A 7879-nucleotide genomic window follows, 5' to 3' on the forward strand; every position below is an offset into this window, starting at 1 on the left:
CACCCCGCAACCACAGATCATCTGGACTATTTGGTAAATAAATTAAAAGCTGAAATTGGAAGTCCAACGCGCTACTCTCGCTGGTGACGCATCGCTGACAGAAATCCCCGGCTTTCACCATCGCTTACCTTTACTAGCTCGCCTTAGCTTTACAGTCGTATTGATTTTTCTCTTAGTTTTTAGGGGAGCAGCATAATTCCGCCCCCACATCCTGTCAAATAACACTAAATCAACACATCATTTGTGGCTGAGACGGTAATGATCTACACAGTGTACTCCTCCTCTCATTTGCACTCACTATCCGCACATTGAGGTGACACCGCCATTTCTGTTCCGTGTTACAGTCATATTAGCGTGGGCCCGCATGAATGATTCGTTCCACCTCTTCGCTCCCGTTTCATGAATAGGACACGCACACAGTGCTATCGACACTACGCCATTGACTTACTATCTCTGCAGTGTTTCCTTACTATCTCTACACCGTTTCCTTACTGTCTGTACAGTGTATCTCTACGAGTGCCATGTTCTCGTCTCCTCCTGTGGAGGGGTGTGTGACGGCTCTGTGTCCGCCGGAGAGTGGAAACGAGGTGGATCAATGAGTGATCAGACACCCAGGCCCCGGAAAGGTGACATCGGCTATTAACCTTATATCCAGCCATTTTGTAAATCAATGTCACTCACATTTAATAACAAGTGTAATCAAAGGAATTATGCAAATCTAATTTGATGCCTCTTGTATTATGCAAATGGCCTCCAAATATAATGAATCATGACACCTGACCGGTGCAGCATTTTATTTCTCCTCACCTCGTTCCTAGCTAATGCTGCTGTCAGTAGTATCTGTGGTCACACTCTACTTAGATAGGGCGACCACAGATGCTGTGATTATCAACAAACTATCTGTTGACACCCTGTTAACTACAATTTATGGTTAAGGTGAAGGTTAGGGGTTGGATTTGGTTAAGTCAACAATTTTACATCCTGAACTTGAATCTTAACATATGATCTGTTAAGTCTTTGTGAGCAGCCTAACCAAGTGTTACTATATCTGTTTTTAAAGTCTGACTGGTGTCATTTTGCAAGTAATGACAAAATAATACAAAACAGAAGGCAGATTGGCACAGAGTTAAGAGAGTGTAAGGGAATCACACACGTCAGCAATAGTCAAAGTTACTCCACACAAACAACCCCATGCTATGCAAAGATTTGTTTTAGATAAGTAATTTTAGAGCGTGTTTGAAAAAAAAAAAAATTACCCTCTCTCTTTAAAATAAATCTGACAACTCCACATCTACAAAATGTTACAAGCGGTCCCTTAATATCCAGGGGGCTTTGGCCAGCGTGAGGTGCAGTCAAGTGCTTCGGAATAACCAAATGTTACGGAATAGAACAGCATGTCATGCTGGCTTTTGACACGCTGAAATGAGATTAGATGAGATTCATTTCTAAGTGGAGGAAATAGTTGAAACCCCCTCTACTCTACACACCCTCCATTGGACGACACACACACACACAGAAACACAAACACACACACACACACAACCCCCCCCCCCCCCACACACACACACACACACTGCGTCTCTCTCAATATTTAACATCTTCTCTCTTTTACTCTGTCACACATGTACCCACATTTTCATGCATGTTTGTACATGCACACACGCACGCACATACACACACCCACACACACTCACATGCATATAGATACACAAACACACACACAGACACACACACACACACACACACACACACACATACACAAAAACAAACTCACGCTTAAACAAAGCAGAGAGGTACTCACGCATGAAAGTAGAGATGTTTGTGGAGAAGCTGCTTTTGTGACAGAGTCTTGTCCCTTTCAGTCTTGTCCCTTTCAGCTTTAACAACCAAGTGTGCTGTACTTGCAAGTGCATGTGAATATGGGGTGACAGTGCTTCGCTAATCAATGTTTTACAAGTCTCTGTAACTTTGGCCTGGATTTGTTCAGAGACCTCTGCCAAATTATTTTTGATTGAATCACTCCATTTCCACAGTGCAATGGTGCTTGTTAAATACGAACAAAAACAGTGGGGCTTATTGGCACAGTGTGACTGATTTGTTGATCCCCTACTCAGTGGTAATGAAACTAAATGAAACCTTTTGGAAACATCGCCTCATATCTCTGCACGCAGATTACAGTTATAATACCGTGAACAATTTCAAATAATCAAAAACTTCATAAAATGAGACATACAAATCTGTAATTTTTTAATCGTCACACCCGATAAAATTGGGCACCACTGTTGTAACTGTTATGATGTTATTGTTTAACAGCATAATTTGACCGGGTGTACAGATAGTTAAATGAAGTCATGGGGGTCCGGCCCCTTTGCTTGAGTGGTCTGAACCGGCAGTCATAGCCAGGTCTTCGCTAATGATGGCAGTTCAGCGAGGGTTAATTACACTTGTTAATTTAGGCAACTGATTAGGCCGGTTGTTATGAGTGTACATTTGCTGTTTTTTACAGCAGTGGTCCGTTCCCATTCAGCTGACTTTATTAGGGGTCAAAGGGGAGGGGGGGGGGGGGGGGGGGGGGTTTGTTGGCTAGAACAGATAGAGAGCCGGGTGAGGTCTACCTACAAAGGCCACTCAAAGTCATCCTTAACTACAGGGATGGAAAAACACCCAGTTGAAAATTATTCTCAAGCTACATTACTTTCACTTGAAAGATGCTCCAGTGCAATTGTTTTCTCTAAATAACAGCAATCTACTAATAAAAAGGACTTCAAAAACAAAATCTAATATACCTACGTTATAAGGTTACAATCAGTGTCAACCAATTACAACCACATCAACAAAGGCAAATATGAGGCTGTTGAGATATTAATTATCTTACTCTAACTAGAATAAATTTACCATGTTCATGACCTTCCTTGTAAACCCTTTGTAACATGTAATTTCTGTTCATGGGCATTGACGTATACTGTAGGTCAGTGCAAACAGCGACTATAAATGTTGAATCAGTCAAGATGGTCAAGCAACTTGTCCTCAGAGCACACCAATGATTATTTTGACAGAGCGGAAGTTTGTCCTGACTGGGGAAAGTTAGCCACTCTTCAAGGCCAAAGAGATTGTGAAGGGTATATAAAATTAGGATAGGACCAGTGAAAAGTGTCTTCTAAATGAATAAATGGAGTCAAATATGTATGGCAAATATGTCAGTACAACAATTCTGCTATTTTTATGACAATACTCTTCTGGTATAAACAATCATCTCATGTTAAAAGGCTCTTCAAACAGACCCTCAGCACTGACGTATACTAACAGAAAACCATGTTGACGTGACTGAGGAGATGTTGCAGTCATTGTGATACAGAGATCTTTACTCTTCCCTACCTAGTCAACCTAGGAGGCGTGATTAATGTCTCCCATTGTGAGAGATCCGTCCACTCCCTGACAATCCATCTTTCCGACGATTTACCAAAAGCAATTGGCCGGTCCGAATGATGAATATTTTCCAGGGATATCATTTCAGGTTTGGAGGTTGCCTCTCCCTGAGAAACATTAGGCCGGTGCCGTTGCAAAGAGGAAGCCAATAAAAAGCAATCGGGAGGGTGTTTGCTCACAAGGACCACAGGCCTGTCAATTCTTTGCCCCCCGTGAAAGAGATCTGCCATTATGGGGACCAAGGAAAACAAATGAGGCCAATTTCTTTGCCAGTATCCCATCTGATATGTCAATACTAGCCCGGGAGCTTGAGGATGCTCACTGATAGATTCCACCCCTCCCCCATGTCTTTCTCCCTTAGCTATACAAACCAGTAGCCTGTAGAACACATCTAACTTATCTCCAATAGGTGAGGCACTCAGAAAAACCCTTTGGAGCAGCAAGTCAAGTTCCAATGGAGCGACACGGAGAGGGAAGGCCGGTGGTCAAGCACAGTTTCCCTACACATCTCCTCATCTATATCCCTGCTAAGCTTTTCGTCCCCTCTCAGGTGAAACCTCTCTCTGACTGGATGAATACTACTCTGATCTGGCACAACATCTAGATCAATGCTGGCCATTAGGAACCAATCACATTCCGTGGGTATATATAATAGAAATATCCAGATACCAAATGGTGAATGATTGCATAGGTAAAATAGAAAATACAAGAAATGCTATGATGGTGGAAAGATCTTGGAAAAATAGGCATAAACGAACCTCACAGGTGATATAATAATACAGCAGTCAAAAATAAACGAATCACTGCGTTAAAAAATAATGTTTAACTGACATGATTCTATATTAGTTCTTATTTTTAATGACGCCTTGAAAGACTAATGAAAAATGAATTCCTACAATAGTAAATGAAATACTTGGCATTGGATATTAGAAAGAAATATAGTAATATTAGGCCAACAAAAGCAAGAAGATGGCCAACAAGGAGGCATGATATACAGATAGTCAACCGTTTCTGTAGTGGGTTCTACACATTTGTGGTGGTTAGTGAGGTTCCCCTCTCACTGTACAGCTCTGTGGGTCTCTTGATAGAGCTCTATAGAAATGCAATGCGTTGTTGTCGTTGTTGTTGATGTTGTCTCTGATATGGGAATGGAAAGAGAAGCTGCTGCTTTGCTCCAGGTGTGAAGCAGCTAGTTAACTTAAGATATACAGCCTCACCTAGAGCAAACCCCTGCCCAACCACCATCACCGCCTACCCACCCGCCCACCCGGCTTCCTGGCTGCCTTCGTTTTAGCATGCAGCTCGTAAAGTCAAGTGTTTTTCAATAAATATCATGGGAACAAGGTTTTGGGTATTCCACGCTGTGCGAGCCGCAATGGCAGCATATGCTGAGGTGGATTGAGTCCTCAGGCTCCAATCTGGTTCTCTCCCTCGGACTTAGAAAGATAAATTATGGGGGCCATTTTTCCATTATGTTAATCAAACATTCCCCATATGCATTCCTATTATTAGGTTGATAACAGAAGACATCCTGGTTTTCAATGTTAAATTGAGAAACACACCCTAATTAGTCTCTAAATAAATGTACCTCTGAACCACAGAAACACTTCAATGATCTGCCCTTGATTTGTGACTCTTAATTTGATTTATTTTTTATGAATTCATTGTTTTCTTAAAAAAACTAAATAAAGTCATGTGCTTTGAAAAGCGTTAAATGTTTCATTAAGTCAAAAATTATGGGAGAGTTTCACAAAGACAAAAATGATAGGAGAGACTTTGTCCAAAGAAGAAGTGCAAACAACCCAGATGCCGGCAAAACTCATTCAGGGAAGAATGCGAAAGCACTCGCAACAGTCAAAGTTAACTAGCGTCATTGGGCTTAAACCGCCTCCAGAGAGCATTGAGGAAAGAAGGGGGAAATTAGACAAAACAAACATTGGGTGGAGATGCAAGAATGCGTGGCATCTGTTTGAGACTGATGTGGTCTCTCCAGAGAGTGCCTCTCCTGCCTCCGCTGGGGAGACATACAAGGATTTTTTCCTGCCTCTTAGAATTCCTAGACTACACTTACAACGACGACGGGTGTCCTTGACTGGAGCCGGACGATGGTCTAGGGTGGGACGTCGGCCCTACAAAGTCATTGTTACGGCCTTTACCGTCTCAATTAGCAGAGGAGTGCTAAAATGTCCTGCTGTGTCTGAGATGAGGCCACCACACTAATCTCGGGCTTTGAGAACCCATCCATAAACTTGAGCACTCACTCCGAGCACTTGAACGTCTGGTGATGTTTGTTTGTTAAAAGCATTTGGCAATGTAGGTGTTCATGGCTTTGTATAAAACCAGTGGCTTTCTGTTGCAGACCATTCTTGTTCTTTTCTATTCCCTAAACACAAAATATGGTCAAATGAGCTAGACCAAAATATTAGTGGAAAAAAAAGAATTGCAATCACTCAAACTGCAAAATCATCACTTTAAGGATATAACAACAGGATTTAAGAATGCTCCTCAGAGATCTTTTGTCATTCATGACGCTCTTGAAACTGATACAGTCAGCGAAAAAAAAATTAACAGCAAATTTGCATGAGTTGAACAGGCAGCTGATTAAATTAAGCCCATTTTAAGGTCAATGTATTTCTGTAATCGGTTGTCCCTTTTAATCATCAAAAAGGAACACAGTGTGCTCAAAACCCAGTCACATTGTCACGGCCATACATGTGTGAGTCATAGTTACTGCCTGGTATCTTTCATGATTTAACATCTCCCAGTGTTTTGCCTCAGACAGAGCACATTATGTTGTGCATGCTTAAGAGCCATTTCTGTAAGTAAGTGAAATTTCTGTACAGTTTGTTCCTGTTTAATGAAGTGAGTTCTTGTTTGCATTCCCCCCACCCCCAATTTCACAAGCAAACTCACTGAAGCATCAGGCTTCAAATTAATGTGGTTAAATCTTTTTGAAAATTCTGCTCGACTATCAAAAAGAGACCCAAGTGTTATAAGATATGCAGTTCCCCCAGTGGTTACATCTCTGTTTTGTTTCTAAAAGAAAATATCAACTGAAGTACTACTGTTATTCAGGCTGGTGTTGGTGGCCGTTGTGGCAGAATGCAAATGAAAAGAAGGGAAAATGGCTAACATTTATTTATCCACGCTGTTCTCTTTCCTTGCGTCGGTGTCATTAGAACAGCTCGCCGCGTCCCGTTCTCTCCCATTATCTCGGCTATCAGCGCGGCCCAGCAAGAATCCAGCAGGCCTATAAACACTTCCCCTCGACCACATACGGCTCCCACATCATCTCCCAGACAACGCTTAATGATGGGAAAAAATATAATGTGTTCTCTCTCTCTGCCACAGAGCCTCTCTCTCAGCCCCACACATCACATCTCTTTTGAATTCACATCTGTGTGTGAGCGCAGACACACACAGACATACTCAGACAGATAGGTACATTAGGATATCCATATGAATAAATCTATAGTGTGTAGATTTGGTGTACCTTTGTTAAGAAACAATGTGATAAACAAAGAAAACTATATGTCTTGCACATAATATCATATGCATGCTATTTGCATTTGACCTACGGCATATTCTATCATTTCCCCACTCACCTGACACTTGTGGTTTGGAAACGCAGGCCTTATTTCAGGGGTGCAGGATCTGATAGGGTGAGCAGACATGACAGATTCATATCCTGACGCAATACACCGGCACAGTTCCTCTTGAATTGTGCCAGGGTCACCGACGCTGGGTGTGTTCATCCATTAGTGAGTCAAGCGCAAAGCACAGCAGAGAGGAGGAGAAAAAGGACCAAAAATACTAAAAAAATGACACTTTATCTGAATTATATTATTTATGAGTCCATATCTTATGCTTAGGCCAAGGACACAATTTGTAGCACAATGTAAATATCTATCATTAAATGTTGACAGTTCATTTTTTTTTCTTATGCGGGAGAAAGAAAAATGTTTTCTGAGCTGCTTCAGCCTTTGATGCTTCATCTGAGGGAGTTTTGAAAGGCGATTTGTAGACAGAAACGTGAGTTTTCAACCATGTACAAACATCTCTATCACTTTTCTTCAGGCCCATGTATGACCTGATACACAAAGAAATGTTTTCCATTTTTTTCTGTACACAGATAATAATTGAGATAGGATGTTCACTACAATGGGTTGGAAATCAATTCTTTTGGAGTTCATCTTTCTCTTTCAAAAGCTGACTACACAAGCAGCTACGCTATTTATACCATGAAGACCCATTTGGTTGCCACTGCATTTGGGGTTAAATAACACTCAACCATTTATGCTCTTTACATTGAAACCTTAACAAACTTCTGGTGACTTTTCAAAAGATATGATATTTTATCTAAAGGCACATTTGCGTTTGTTTGTTTGGTTTTACTCAAACACCTGACTGTGCTTTCACTTTGTATCACCATTATCCATTTTTCTGTCGAAAT

The 7879-nt window shown here is 41.3% G+C and overlaps 1 long non-coding RNA gene across 1 annotated transcript; it reads left to right on the forward strand.

Moving 5' to 3' along the window:
- The first annotated feature begins 883 nt into the window (after window positions 1–883).
- On the forward strand, window positions 884–7585 carry LOC121699910. Its single transcript, XR_006027067.1, has 3 exons — window positions 884–964; window positions 3593–3595; window positions 7575–7585. It is a non-coding gene; the product is annotated as an uncharacterized LOC121699910 (long non-coding RNA).
- Window positions 7586–7879: the final 294 nt, after the last annotated feature.

Source organism: Alosa sapidissima, chromosome 24 (genome assembly GCF_018492685.1).
Source record: "Alosa sapidissima isolate fAloSap1 chromosome 24, fAloSap1.pri, whole genome shotgun sequence".
NCBI lineage: Eukaryota > Metazoa > Chordata > Actinopteri > Clupeiformes > Clupeidae > Alosa > Alosa sapidissima.